Source organism: Eurosta solidaginis, chromosome 4 (assembly GCF_040869045.1).
Source record: "Eurosta solidaginis isolate ZX-2024a chromosome 4, ASM4086904v1, whole genome shotgun sequence".
NCBI lineage: Eukaryota > Metazoa > Arthropoda > Insecta > Diptera > Tephritidae > Eurosta > Eurosta solidaginis.
Window position 1 is genome coordinate 177,921,030 of NC_090322.1, and position 14,760 is coordinate 177,935,789.

Sequence of the window (14,760 nt, forward strand, 5' to 3'; positions counted from 1 at the left end):
CCAATAGGGTCACATACAATAAGGGAGGACTTTAGACAAAAGGAGGCGTGCCTCAGAGAACAACACTGGCGGGAAAGTACAGGACTTCGGCAGGTAAAGGCACTAATAGGAGGGTACAACTCGAAGCGATATAAGGCTATGATTAACCTCCAAAAAAGTAGCCTTAGGATTTTAACAGGTATACTCACAGGACACTGTAGGTTAAAGAGCCATATGCATAAATTGGGCATATCAGCTAGTAGCCTATGTCGATTCTGTGATGTCGAAGATGAGTCTGCAGAACACATCCTGAAGGAATGTGAGGCAGTCGCGAGGCGAAGACTTAGGATCCTAGGATCATCCAAACTAGAAAATGGTCACGTGCACTCTCTGAAGCCGAGAACCATTCTGGATTTTCTCAGAGAACTCGGCTTGGATGAAGTGTTGTAAAGAGAATGAGGGCACAATACACCAATAGGTCGCAGTGCTTAACCACGCAACATCTATCTATCTATATATCCTGTTCCACTGAACCTACTCTGCTAATTTAAATATCTGGGAATATAACCAGTATATCGTAGAATTTTATTGGGGATTAGAAAAAGCACAACAATGGTCCAAATAATTTTAATACCTTCATTACGCCCTTCTTTACGCCATTGCTGAGAGATGCGCAGCTTGAAAAGCAAAGGGCGTCTTTCACTACTACGACCTCAAAATCGAATAGGCAGTTAAGCGCCAATTAATATCGACAAAAGTGCACGTACCAAAGAAGGACGCCATAAAATTATGTTCCATATTTTCCGTACTAAGGTAGTGGGGAGGGAGAGAACGAAGTGAACTAGCTCAGTGGTATGCGGCGGACGGAATGGATAATATTCGACACTTCACTTAACGCTTGAAAGGGCTTTATTTGCGAAACTAATAAGGCTGATCCCGTGTTAGTTGGCGCAGTTTGCAGGATCCCCCCTTTTTTGGACTGTGCAATGAACACTTAAATTCCAATAGTCGGGCATACATTCGTTCGACCGTAGTTTGCAATAAAGTTGATGCATGTATTTGAATAGCTCCGCAGGCAACCCATTGGCACTGAGTTGTGCTCCTCTTATTTTTCCTACAAATTGGCGTAGCGGGATCTAAATATTTTACGCTGGCACTGAACGGAATCTGCAAGGAATATCAGCTTTTACTGAGAAGCTTTTCATGGCAGAAATGCACTCGTAGTATTTGCCAAAACTGCTGTTTGCTTAGAAAAACTTTTTTCTAATTGAAAAAATGTTTTTCTAATATTTTGATGTTGCTTCGCCCGTAACTTGAAGCCAGGACCTCCGCTGTGGACGGAGCATGCTTTAACCACATCGTGGGTGCCGGACAATAATTCCATCAATCATATTATCATGTCTGTGCCGTACATCGCTGTCTCCATTTAGGAGGGCAGAGAAGTTTCTGACCCATAATCTCGCAGCTCGAACTCCTCGCACTCACGGCTTTCAGCTTCTGCTCCTTTCTGCTTGTAAGAGCCCCTTGCTTACCTTTTTTACTCGGGGTAGCGTTCACTCTTCTTTTTCTTTTGTTGAAACGCGGCATTCTTCATTTTACCATTAATTTACGAAGTGTATATATTTAAAATGCTCTGACGGCTCCTGCATTCCGTTGGGTTGACTTGTGCTCTCAGAAAGCAGGTGCGGGAGTCGAGCTGCGAAATCAAAACTAAATAATCAAAAAAAAATTAAAGATTTTAAATGTTAATGGAAATTTAATAGGACTGTTGAAAGTCCATTCATAAAAACTGAAGCTTCGAGTCCCTGAGTGAGTTGGTAAGAGAACCTCTTATTTGTACAGCCGATTGCCATTTGGCAAATGTTACCCATTTTTGCCTAAGAAAGTGTTATAATAAAATACAAATGCAAATTGAAAATCTCAGAATGCTTTGACGACAATTTTGTCTACATTTCTCGGTCAAATTCCAGAAAGACGTGTATGTGCTATGTATGGGTTAAAGACATCATAAGATTGGGATTCACATTGTTTGGAGCAGAGATCACCAAAATTGAAACTGTGACTGTGTTGGTACGAGGATTGGTTTCAAAGGGGTGGTGGTTTAGTCGTTGATTAACCAATAACGAGATAAGACATAAGCACGCAAATTTGTTAACACTCAACGCAAATAAACAACAGCCCCCTCCGATGTTCTTGTTGCTCCTAAGCGACAGAGAATACTAATATGTGTGAAGTTAGAACGAATAATTATGCTGATGACTTCCGGCTTGGAGCATTTGTTAGTCTTAGATGATCTTCCTATACTTTTATTTTTTCAAGCAAAAAAGTCTTTGCTGCTCGATGGCCAGTGTAATGGGCAATTCGTAATAAGAAGGAGAAATGAAAAAATCACGAATAAAGAAATCTGTTTGCTAGGAGGACACGTGCATGAAACGTGCAAAAAACCTTTCTTCAAACTTAAATACATATGCTGATATGTTCATGCATTCTAATTCCTTCAGTGCGTGACTTTTGCCTATTTCGGGAGCTGTTATGTTTTTTCATGCATACACATACATATGTATACACACATGTGCTTGCACTCACACTAAGGTGTGTCTAATTTGGCTACTTTGTCTGAGAAACCCTAAAACAAATTTAAGAAATCGGATATGTATTTGTATTACATACAGCAACGGAAATTAAATTTCGAGAAGTTTCAAATTTTTTCATACATTTCTGCCACAAATTTTAGGAAGTGTTTATAATCCTCCCGTACCTACACGTTTATGAAGACTATCTTAAATGCAAAGTACTTTAAAGAACGTGATATCTAGGCATCTTCGCTTTCGATCGTTCTGCAAATCGGTTAATTTTGCTATTTCGATTTCGCCAAACAAACACTTAGCGCTTTGACTGCAAATTTTCTACAAGTTGGCGGACCAACACGTCTTATGCCGATTCCGAGCGGCAAAGCTTTTCATGTCAGAAATACACTCTAAGGGAATCCAAGACCATTGCCGAGTCATCCGATTTAGAAATATTTTTATATATACAAAGTATATGATGATAGTTGTCCTCTCTCTTTAGTCGGGAATCTTTGTTTCATAAGACCAGCACAGTACTCCTAAACTTTAAAAATATCCTATGGATCTAAACTGCACTACTGCACAGTGGTTCTATGTCACTTACTTCAAAAACTAAAACACAAAACCAATAGGTTTGAACCAATCTAACCACGTCATTGCCAGATCAAAGCAATTTGTGCAGTTTTGGATTTTAAGTCACGGTTATGTTATATTTAACTGGCCGGTCAATAAAGATGTTACATAGACTGAATGTGCTACCAGAATTTTTGACGACCAAAGGTCAAAATCGTAATTGGACACCAGCACTTATGTTATAGAATAACTCCATCCCTTTGCAAAATACTAGACGTTCGTTTTCTAGGACCTAGCTCAATTGCTGTCTCGCTATCTGGCACAGAACGTGCTCAACCGTTTCCTTCTACAGCTCGCACTTCCTACAGCTGTTGTTACTGACGAGGCCTGACTTCTAGGCATGTGACGCCAGAAGGCTGTGTTTTATCTCTAAAGAGATATGAGCAACTTTGTTTGTCTAACGTCGTCGGATTTGCACATGATCTTACAAATTTTGCAGCCCCGCGTTGCTGATCACGCAATTTCTGTTTCTCTTTTGATTTTTTCCAAACGCATTGAGTTGTCTACCGTCGATACTTCGCGGCCTAACTGAGAATATTGCATTTAATTATTGTACATTTTCTTTTAGCACACAAATATAAGTGTTAAAGTTTCGAACCCATACAGTTGTGTGCCAAATAATGTGACTGGAATTGCAAATTCATTTTAACTTGTTCTTGTTTATAGAAGTAGAGTTTCTTATTTGCCGGAGGACATTTATTTTTATTTTATTTGTCAGCATAAATTTAAATATTAAATATTGTTTAATTATTTTCTTCAAAAGCAATGCTTATACCAGTGAATTGTACGATAAAATAACTAAAATATTATCACACTAATACTTCTCATCAACAGCTAAAACCGCATAATAAAACCAGAACAGAACCTTTTAAAAATACCTAGAGAAGAAGAAAAGCGCTTCCTACCCGATCTTTTTTGCTCTTATGTTGCATTTCGATCCTTGCGCCACATTTCTATCACCCACCTAACATAAACATGTTTGCGACCTATCAATAAAAGTTGGGTTCACTGAAAGCAAATATTGTCTTACATAGGGAAAGCAAATTGCATAACCTACAGATTAAAGTGAAGAAACAAATGATTGATGGCTTCTCAAAAAAATACAAAGGTTGCCACATAGTCACTATGAAACCCTGTTTTTTGTGAAAATCCATATTGACAAGCCTTAACCGTTCCCATCGTTGCCCAACGTTTATTTGTGATACAATCAGCTATTCGTTTTATCAGTTCTGAGTATTAGATGCTAAAAAAGTAAAATTGTATGTGCTTCCATAGAAGTGTATTAAATTTGACCCCTGGCAATTCTCGTACAACCTTGAACAAAGTATACGTACAACGAAAGAAATGAAGCTAGTTAAATCAGCAACTAACAACAACAAATGTTTTTGAATTATTAGTTATTCAGTAAATGTTATGGCATTGTGAAAAGTTTGTCACCAAATATGCCGTTAGTATCTCTTATTAGAACAGCCTTTTGAAAGATATATCGAACTGTGCTCTTTAAGAATAGCTTCAAGATTGAGGTTTTGGTATTAGTTGGTTTTTGCAGTGTGAGCAACTTAAAAATAAAGCGCAAGTTTAAGCTATTTAAAAATACATAAAATATCATTGTATTGAAACAGATAAAAATTAATATTGAATTTAAAGATATTTACTTTATTTTGAAATAACTATAGTGTCTCTAGCTTGTTGTGTTTTTTGTTATTTAAAATTTCTCCAGTGCCTTTATTAGTGTTAATTTGCATAAACATTTCAATTTCAGCTAAAGTTTTAGTTTGGCTCCTCACCGATGCTTACGTTGGGACTTATATATTATTACTAGAAGACCCGGCAGACGTTGTCCTGCCCTAAATTTGGCATATATGTTTTTCCGTTTGAATCTTCCCTCCCCCCTCTTCACTTTTTCCTAATCCTTTTGTTCACTCCTCCCTCCGTCTTTTTAGCTTCATCTATCTCCATCTTCGTCTCATTCTATCTCTTTCTCAATCTCTTTCTCTCTTTTCTCTTCTCTCAATTCCTTCTCCTTCTTCTGCATCCCTTATTGCCTCTCCAAGAGGGTGGTATGTATTTTATTCCAGTCCCAGTCCCAGTCCCAAGCCGAGTCTCAGTCCCAGTCCCAGTCCTAGTCCTAATCCCAGTTCCAGTCCGTCTCTGGATAATATATTACTCTGTACTGAAGCACTCATCAACAGCTTTCATTTGTTATCCATATTCTATAAACACATTCTAGGGGTACTCGGGTCCACGTTTTGGCCTATATCTCGAGACCCTGTACGTCGATCGCAACCAAGCCTATGTAGTAACCACCGGGTGAGGTTTACGCAACTAGTGTGAAAGCTTGAACAAAATCGACCGACGCATCTCTCCAAACACCGGTGACCAACTAACACACATTTTAGCCTTTCTCTTAATATATATAAATTTTTATTTTTCACACTTCACTATAATATTAAAACGAAATGCAGATTTTCGTGGCTTTTGAAATTCGGCTTAAAAATTGCACATGGAACAACTAAAGACTCTCCTGAATTAAAAAAAATGTTACAGTACCTCTAAATCGCGGGCCCCCTCAGAGTCAAAATAGGCTCGGCACTTCAAGCTTTTAAGTTTTTCGAACCCAAAGCATAAAAACACGATTTTAAGGTACATTTGAGATCATTTAACTTCTAGACTTTTTTTTTTTTGTTTTAATTTTTTTTTGTGCCTGATAGTACCACTCCTAATTTTTAAAATCCATTTCGAGATTTTGGAAAACCTTTCTTTGCTTCTATGAAAATTATTGAGTTTTGCTAATTCATCATTGTGTTGCATTTTTTGTAAAAACCATAAACAAATCTATAAATCCCGGAAGGCTAAAAATCTCGCAAATCGTCAGCTCTAACATGTTAATATCTAGGCTAATGGCAACACAGTCAATATTAAATAAACGTCTTGCTTAAAATTAAAAATAAAATTAAAGAAACAAAAAACTTTTTTAAAAATAAGCTTTTATTATTGGTTAATAAAATTAACTAAAATGTAAAAAATAAATTGACTGTAAAGAAATATAACACTTTATAAGTTCATTGTAACCTTTTACGATAATTAGGCTTTTTCGTCTGCGACAAAAAAAAAAATCCATATTGTACATAATTATATATTTTTAACATTAAAACTTTACACCTAAATTATCAAATCTTACAGTTTATATCACAGTCCTAATTGTTCTAATAAAAGCATGTTACATTATGATAGCAAGAAAAGGAGGTCCTAAATTTTCTTAATTATACCATCAAAATTTAACACGCCTTTTTTTATATATTCTTAGAAAAGCTTTTTTCTTAAATTTAATTTAAATATCATTTTTTTTAGTAGGGTAAAATATTGTTTAAATTAGTTATGTAATCTTTACTTAGTTATATGTAACGTTTCTCATCATATCCATTTCTTTTAATGCATCAATATTACAAGGTTTCTTCGAAGTCAACATTGAAAGTTCTTCTATTCGAGTGTTAACTAACTTAAAATCATATTTCATTGTGACTTTGCCTATGTCGCGTTCAGTTTAAAACTACTTATTGCAGATCTCTGCTCTGTGGGTTAAATCTGCAAAACAAAATCAAGTGCGCAGAAAGGTATGCACCATTGAGGAATAACAGCCTAACTTCTACGTTCGTTGTATACACAAACAAAGCGAAGTTACCTCGTTCTTGAGCCGCTGTAGGTTATTCACCATCCCTCTAAACAAAGGACTTTGGATTTTATTCCCTTGAGAACACAAATCTTTACCGATAACTCTGTTATCGATTACTTTATCGAATTCTCGCAAAGTAATATTGCATTGTCATGGGAGTTGTACATGTGTGCAAAATTTCAGCACAATCGGACACCGGGAAGTGTATCAAATTTAACTTGCAAGATTTGATTACAGACAACAGCCAAGTGAAAGTAAATAAAAGCTTATAATAATAAGTTAAGCGGAATTGTTGTGAAGCTTATAGAGGAGCATTAAAGAAGTATATCGTTAGCTTAATGCGAAAATGTGCTAAGTGTGTTTACAGGAGACGAAAAAAATGAATAATTTTTGAAATAATCTTTTTTTTTTAAAACTGTGAATGAGGATACCTTAGGTGCAATACTTTTGAGTGTAGAAGCTTTGAAAAAGATAAATAAAAATCATGTATGCTAACCCAGCAGCTATTTTATGACTTAGCACAATTTCCGCACTCAAAACAAAATTTTTTCCTGACTTAGCTCTTTTTACCCAATATGTTTCCCCATTACTCCTCCTCTTTAGTGTTTGAAATATAATACTAAAACTATATATTTCACAAAAAATACTATATATTTGTAAAACTATTTCTAACGGTTCTGATCTGGACTCTTTTGCCTTGACTTTATTGTTTCAAAATTTGTTGCAATGGCTGGGTTCAGTAGACGTAACACCAGTGACTTTAAGGACCCTATGACGTGGAAGGCACTTATATATCCTTGGTCAGAAGTGATCTTGAATATTGCTCAATAATATGGAATCTTTTCTATGAATCTAACTCCTATAAAATTGAGAAAGTTCAAAAATTTTTTACAAACTTTGCTTTACGGATGCTTTACTGGCTGCTTGGTCTTCAGGCTTTGCGCGACAGAAGAACTTTTATCTCACTCATGCTTGCCTATAATGTAATAAACTTTAGCACGAATTACTCTGATTTATCAAACTTGTTCCTTCCATATATTCCACTGTGTGATCTTCCGCATAATAGATTATTTATCGAAATAACTCCTGAAACGAATTATGGTATAAATGAACCTATAACTAAGACTATACATCTAGCAAATCGATTCAGTAATGTTATTAATTTTAATAACAGCTTATATAAGTTTAAGCTTGAATTGTTTTCTATTTTTAACTAGTCTGTAAGAAAGCTTGTATTTATCGACATGTAAGAATTGAAGTAGATTATAGTCAGCGCAAAGATTTATCAAACACCAAAGGCATGCCTCAATTGGGTGAATCCAATTTCAAGGGGTTACCAGCGCAATATTTAGCTTCTCCAACCAAGTTGTCAACCTCACCTATCCGTGGCGAATCCTGTTTCATTGACAGCAGAGGGTCTGGCGACCCCAAGTTCCTCGTGGAACTAGGGGTTGGGGAGGGCGGAATGGCCTAGAAGGTTTAGTGTGGTCATATAAATCGTTCCCGAGATGGTCGGGCTACTACCTTAATAGTGCTTTATTACCGTAACGCACCGGATCTATATTCGGCAAATGACCATCAACATCGATAACACTCCCTAAAGCCTTCGGGGAGTATCTCTATCGTTAATACAACAACAACAAAGCATGTACTTTTAGACTGAATGAATTAAATAAATAAATAAATGCTTTGCACGTTATTTTTAACACCTGACGACTTAGCACATTATTTACACATCATTGCCCACAGCATGTAAAATTGAAAAATTAAAATATTTTTTTTTGTGATCGATGTATTTTGAATTCAGTTTTAAAACTGCATTAAAATAAAACTTTTCAAAAAAGTGACTTGGCACATTTTCACATTAAGCTAACCATATATCAATGCATACATACGTATATTAGGGAGGGCCCAAAATCCACGTTTGCTGAATTTACCCTATTATACCAAAAATATTTTTCTTGGCATAAAAAAATTTTTACGTCGTAATTTTGAGAACTTTTTTGTGATCAGTGCTGGTGATTTTTTTCATACAAAGAATGAAAAAAATTGCAATTGGAAATTTTCGGTCTGTTGCTTTTATTGATGGGCCCATTTCTATGATTGTAATTTGAAAAAAGCAAGGAAGTAAATATATATAAACTGCTTTGAAAAGAAGTAAACATTTCTATGTTAAAAGACCACAGACTTTTGAAATGGTTATAATTCGCCTATTTTCAGGACTTCAAGCTCCTTGCGCAATCCCTAAATCTTTTTAGATTGGCCTAAACCTTTGCTTATATTTGTTTTTGCGCAATTCGCATATTTCTAAGGGGTGGAATCGAAAATCCAAACACTTTCGTTTTCTCCATACAAGTATGAGCCACCCTTATGGACATACATACGTAAGCACGAATCTGATATAAGTAGTTGCGGTAAAAAAACGAAACTAATCAAATAAAGAGCAAACGACATAAAGCTAAGTAGTGTAAAGAAGTGGCTAGATATTAGATTTATGTACAGTGTACTCTCTCTTAAACGGACACCTGAGAGACTGCCAAATTTGTCCGCTTATGAGAGGTGTCCGCTTATGAGAAAAATATTATTGCTGAATGTTTAAACAGTTTTATTTCTAAAACAAGAATATTAATACATACAAATAAGACTGAGTTTGGAGGTTATAAAGCTTTGTTCATAAATTAAAGAACAAAGTTTTGTGTACAAAATATTCAAAATAATTGTACAGAAAGTTATGTTGTGACGTTTTTTGAACCTTTCCAGCCAGCCGGATGATGCACTAAAATCGTCGTAATTGAGTCTCACAGCAATTTCTGTAGCTTTGCTCCCTATAAGTGTTCCTGACAGAGGAATGCTCTTATTTCGAGCCTTCACAAACTATTCGTAGCACAATTTATCAATATTAAGGCCTTTGAGCTTCAGCTGACTCCTTTTTCTCTCCGGGTTGACGTCAGTGTCCCACAAACTTAAAATTTGATCTTTGTTTTTGATAATGCTAGCAGCTTGCGCTTTGCTGATCTTACATTTCTTTGCCAACTTACACTTAGTTTTTCTTTCTTATGAATTTCAATGACATTGACTTTGTCTTTAATGCTCACCACTACTTTAGGCATTGCGATTCACGTACGTACACACACAAGAATATACTAACTACGTGTATGCAATAGGTACATACATTTTTATTTTTTTTACTGTATTGAAAACAGGTTCTTCGTATTTAGGGGATTCCCCTACATCCATACACGTATTAGTGAATAAGCAACAAATGTGCGAATATTGTAAAGAGTAAATGAAAAAAAAGTGTTGTAAGTTGTCCGGTTATGGGAAATTAAAAAGCCCTTTGGGGTAAAAAGCAAGTGTCCGCGTCCTGTTATGGGAGGGTTGTCCGCTCAAAAGGGAAAAACTTAAAAAATGCTTAAGGATTTTTTTGGTACTGAAAAAACTGTCCGTTTATGAGAGGTGTCCGCTTAAGAGAGGTGTCCATTAGGAGAGAGTACACTGTATACTTCTTTAAAAGATAATTAAAAACGACTTAGGTAAAGTATAATAAAATACATATAAAATGCTGTAATGAGCAAATCTAACATAATTCATATTTCGTGAGAAGATATGTTGCAAGCATGTTTCCATCTGTTGAGTGATAGAGAATTTGTTCTTTGAACAGCGAGTTGATCCAACTGCCAAATTAAATTAGAGACTTTAAATTTTAAGAAAAACTACTGCTTAAATTCTTTTTATCAGTTCACTATAATATAAGGAAGAAAACATTTATTTATAACAAACTTTTTTAAACTTCAAAGGACTGTCAGACAGTCGAATAAAACACTTTGAGCGAAGGTAACAAAAAAATTTTATTTTCAGTAGTTTGACGTAAAATCCCAATCTTTGAGTGGATCAAAAATACTCAACGGTGCGTTCAGAAAGTTATCAATAAATGATTGATCAACAGTTGTGTCGCTGAAAGCACCCATTGCGTGATGCCATATCACTACTGTCTCATTTTGAGTGAAGCAATGTACAGTTAAACCATGAGATTGTATTATTTCAAAAATTGAATTTCGCCTGAAAAAATTTTTTAATTTTTGTTACTAAAATTTGAGTAACATTTTTCTGTATAAACCTGCTCCAAATTCGAGGTGTCAAAAAAATAATCAATTTAGGAAAATATTGTTGGTTTATTTTATGGTTAGTTACTTTAAAATAAGAAAAATATTAAAAATAATTTTTAGAAGCTTGATGCCACAACAATTGGAAAGAGTGATCAGTGTTATTTATATGATTTAAGGATTATTTGGATGCTCTTATAGAATAATGAAGTGTCTGTTTTAAGGATCTCATCTGAAATATCTCTTTAGTTGACCCTTTTCGGGATCGTGTTCGGATCATTTAGGGATAACTACGGACTATTTCGGGATAGTTTTCGGGGTTAATTTGACATATGAATGAATGATTATGAAATATGTTTTTTTTTATCGTGATGAGTTGTCTGGAACAGTATATTTAAATTGCTTCAATTCTACATGAATTTATCTTAGACCAATAATATTAGTATTATGGCGAATATTAGCAGTTCTATTCTACTAGTAATTAGAAGAAAATTTTTCTAAGCGGGGTCGCCCCTCGGCAGTGTTTGGCAAGCACTCCGGGTGTATTTCTGCCATGAAAAGCTCTCAGTGAAAACTCATCTGCTTTGCAGATGCCGTTCGGAGTCGGCATAAAACATGTAGGTCCCGTCCGGCCAATTTGTAGGGAAAATCAAGAGGAGCACGACGCAAATTGGAAGAGAAGCTCGGCCTTAGATCTCTTCGGAGGTTATCGCGCCTTACATTTATTTATTTATTTATTCTACTAGTAAATAAATGCATAACAACAGCAAAGTAAGCAGCTACACACACATGTAAACCGCTAATATATGTAGTCGGCAACTAAGAGCGGAAGTTTTTAATCACACATCCACACGTATATAACTAGAAGTTAATACTACATATTATTAAGCAGCTGTTCGCGAAAAGTCTAAATCTTAGGACAAATGGGTGAACGAGGTGTATGAGAGTATAAAAGCAGCGCAAGCTGAGGAATAAGGAAACAGTTTGATTTAAATACGCTATCAGTGAAGTACGCGATAATTGTAATTCTGAAGTGGAGTTGTAAATAAACGAAACTCAACGTTTTCTACACCAAAATTTTCCTCAATTAATATTCTTTGCCATAAAAAACCGTTTTTAATTACAAATTATTTTTTTGCTAAAAAAATGGGTGCATCCTCTTTTAAATAATTTAAAATTAATAAAACTTCTCCGCCTGCGAGATAATTTTGACACACTTCATTCAATTCTACAATCCCTTAAAAAAATGTTGGTGAAAAAAGTCATTATTTTGCATTAGATCAAGGTCAAAAGTTATACATGTTTCTGTGACTGCGCTCCTACCTCCAGCGCTAGGCGAGCACGTTTTGACGCTCGCGCGCTAAGTCATCGTGTGACTGAAATTTTGTGGATGATTTTTACGGAAAAAAACGTGCTCGTTTAGCGCTGGAGGTAGGAGCACGTTCACAAAAACATATATAACTTTTGACATAATGCAAAATAATGACTTTTTTTCACCGACATTTTTTTAAGGGATTGTAGAATTAAATGAAATGTGTCAAAATTTTCTCGCAGGCGGAGAAGTTTTATAAATTTTTAATTATTTAATACAAACAGGATTTTATTAGCAAAATAATATTTGTTATTAAAAACTATTTTTTGTGGAAAGTATATTAATTGAAGAAAAGTTTGATTTAGAAAACGTTGTGTTTCGACAAACCGTTCACGAGTTATTAATTTTTAAATAGCATGATCAAAACCTAACTGTTAATAACTAATGTAAAAAAAATGTGTCTGTAAAAATATTTTGGGGAGATCATTTATACCTCCAAACAGATTGAAAACCGTATTAATCAAAGATAACTGAGACAATCAAATTTTAAAGTGGCCCACTTGTTCAGCGATTTGAACGTGCATAATAATTAGAAATCCCCAAAATTCGCTACAGTGTAATATAATATATCTAAGACTCAAAGATAGAATTCTTAGCAATTTTGGAAAGTGAGCAGTGGCCTCACCTTCTGTTATAAGCTTTCATACCTCTAGATTGAAATGACCTATTCCAATGATATTTGGTTTAAGGCCCATATAAACCTAGAATCAATATATTACGAGTAAGGGACAGTGATGCTCCCTTAAATTATGGAACTCCCACATAAACGGTTCCCCTAAATCGGCAAGTCCTGGGTAATTCAGCCATCAAAACATTCGTATTTATCAGTATGCATGATTCATGGTTTATATAGATTTTGGTCTAAATGATTGTGAAAAAAGTCAGTTCTGCGGTTGACTGCAGGGTGATTTCGGACATATTTTGTGACCACGGATTCCTTGGGGTAATTTTGAAGCTATTTTTGGACCACGCCAGGACTTCTTGCGATCATTTTTTGACCATTTAATGATAGTTTTCGGACTAATTTTCGAATCATACCGGTGTCATTTCGCCATTACTGCGGAACTGCCTGGGATGATCTTCGGAATAAACTCGACACTATTTGGGAAATTTCGGAATCATTTGGGGACTGTTTCCAGATTACTTTAGGATTATTTGGTGACCGTTTCGGGTTGTATTCGGAATGGTGTTCGGAATAATTTCTAGATTACTTTTGAAATATAAAGGGACTGTTCCGGGATTATTTGAGCAACTTTTTCGGAATTATTTAAACACTTTTCACAACTTTTCCGCGACCGTTTGTTTGGGATAATTTTCTAGGCTGTTTTCCGTTATGAAATCAACAAAATCATTTTTAGATTATCTCGGGATTATCTCTTTATAGTTTCCAGATTATTTCGGGACTATTTCGGACAGTTTCGGCAAACTTTTCAAAGTCATTTCGAGGCTATTTGAGAAGCAATTTGGAAGGACTGCTACGGAATATTTTTAACTATGGCCCGACCAGAGATTTAGGGATCAGTTCGAGAAAACGTATTTTAGGGGGTATTATAACTCGACTTTTTTATAAATCCAACGTATGCTTCGTTGTATGGATCAAGGTGGGTTTATCTTAAATTGTGTGCGCTATAGTGTCGGAATCTTTTTGGGACTGTTCCAAAAGTATTTTCTGGACTATCTCGGAACAGCGTTTGGGGTCATATCGGCGTACATCGCAAATTGTTTATGTTGTATTTGCGTACTGGGCCACGAGTAAAGGTTAGTTAATTGATTAAACATTAAAAATTTTATTCAATATTTAACGTACGCTCGAAACAAAAAAAACTGCCAAAATTTAATTTTTTTATAAAATGTCATCAATCTCTTTATTTTTTTATAGGGAGCTCAATTATGGACTAACAACTGCTTACTATCTAATTAAGGCTGCATTATCCAATACAAAAAAAATAAAAAATAAAAATAAAATATGTACAACAAAACAAAATTTCCTGAGCTTTCGACGTTTACTTATATGTATGTGTTCAATCATAGAAATTTACAAAAAACTCTCTGGCACATAAATATTTATACAACAACTAAACAATGCTTTTTGTAAAATAATACTAAACGAATAACGAATAAGTAAAATATACGTACAAAAAAATGGTTTTCATATAAAAAAGTGTAGTGTTCAAAAATAGTCAAAACTATATTTTATATTTATTTACCAAATCTACTAAAATACCTAATGCATAAAATAAACAAACTATATTTTACTACAAAATGTTATACAAGTGGCTGAACAATAATGTGAATACTGCAGTTGTTAGTTGACAAACGGTTATAATCTGGACAACTCTGAAACTATACAAAAAAAGGTGAGTTAAGAAGTTTTTAAATATAATTTTCTAAAAAGTCTTAAGTTTCTATTTGGATTTTTTGTGTTATATGACA

At 34.8% G+C, this 14,760-nt stretch overlaps 1 protein-coding gene across 22 annotated transcripts in view; it reads left to right on the forward strand.

Moving 5' to 3' along the window:
• Positions 1-14,760, forward strand: part of cac (cacophony) — a 503,311-nt gene that overhangs the window by 49,232 nt on the left and 439,319 nt on the right. For all 22 annotated transcript variants that reach the window (XM_067783991.1, XM_067783979.1, XM_067783982.1 and 19 more), the window contains exon 2: positions 14,207-14,684. The gene's annotated coding sequence lies outside the window, so the exon portion shown is untranslated. The remainder of the gene's footprint in view (positions 1-14,206; positions 14,685-14,760) is intronic.